Below are 1,556 nucleotides of genomic sequence, written 5' to 3'. Positions count from 1 at the left end.
ATACTAGCTCCGAAGGGACTAAAATCAGCTCGTGAAGCCTTGATGTCTCAAGGAAAACGAGCACGTTCAAGTTCAACTTCAAGAATGCTCGAAATCATAAGTAGATAGTCATGGAAGATTATAATTAGGAAGAAAAAAGACGTCTCAAGGAAAATGAGCACGTTCAAGTTCAACTTCAAGAATATTCGAAATCAGAAGTAGATACTCATGATAAAATTGAGTATGAGGTGTAGGCTGAGAATATTGATGTTGAGTTAGTAAAGTCATAAATTAAGATATTTCAGAATAAATGCTTGTTTAGGAGCTTTTAGATCTTAGTTTGAATTATTATTATTATTGTTGGAGTTTATTGCTTAAATTTTGGAGAATCTGTATCAATCATGGCTTATTTTCCAATAAAAACAAGCTAGAATTTAGTAATCAATTTATTACTAAGCTTCTTAATTTATGCATTCATTTGTATAATTATGTATATAATCACTAATTAAGTATTCTTTTACAATATATTGAGGAAAATACACCTAGATACATGTATAATATACAAGACATACTAAAATAGAGAGAGGCGAGCGATATGGGAGGGAAGCAAGCAAGATAGTCATTATCCCATATACATTCGAATCACAACAGATACATACAAACCAGATACATAGGAGAGTGGCGAGTGAGATGGGAGGGCGGAGAACGAAATTTGTCTATTATCCTAGATATATACATGTGAATCCAATTGGATATAGTGTATCTAGAACAAATTATACTAATTTTGACTCCATGTATCTCGAGATATATGCATTTGTATGTATCTAGTGTAATTCGCATGTATCTGAGATGCCAGATACATAGGAGAACGGTAAGCGAGATGGGAAGGAGGCGAGCGAGATTTGTCAATATATCCCAGATACATGTGAATCCACTTGGATATAGTGTATCTAGAACAAATTACACTTAATTTTGACTTCATGTATGCCGAGATACATGTAAACAAACGTATCTAGATGCATCAAAATCTAATAAGATTTGTAATATTGCAAACTAGAGTATATCTAGTTAAATGTAAGAGTGCATAAAAGAGATTTCATTACAATTTTTTTGGGGGGAGGTTAGGGTAGCTTTCCGTCCAATACTTAGTATCCATTTTGGGACCTAATTAACTTGAATTTGTGTTAGAAAGTTTTATGTTGACGGATAAATCACTTCTCTATCAGAAGCGACTTCATTATTGTCTTTCTTATGATTTCAAATTTACCATTGGAGAGGTATAACTCCATCTTTTGTAAAAATATCTAACATTACTATAAGATGTCCATATACACATACTCTTTTTTTTGTTTATAATCATGTGTCTCAATATATAACATACAAAAAGAACACACATCATATATACTCAACCACACAAACTCTACTAACTTTACCTAACACATACGAGAAAAATACCAAAACATATACTCCAAGAAAAATTTTGGAGAACAATCAAGAAAGTGTCAAAAATTGAATGTCTTAACGTGTATAACAATTCACCACCTATTGGTCATATATACAATTTAAGCCCCCTTTAT

The sequence above is a fragment of the Solanum stenotomum genome, chromosome 11, assembly GCF_019186545.1.
Source record: "Solanum stenotomum isolate F172 chromosome 11, ASM1918654v1, whole genome shotgun sequence".
In the NCBI taxonomy this organism is placed as follows: domain Eukaryota; kingdom Viridiplantae; phylum Streptophyta; class Magnoliopsida; order Solanales; family Solanaceae; genus Solanum; species Solanum stenotomum.
Note: the sequence above shows the minus strand (reverse complement) of the source record.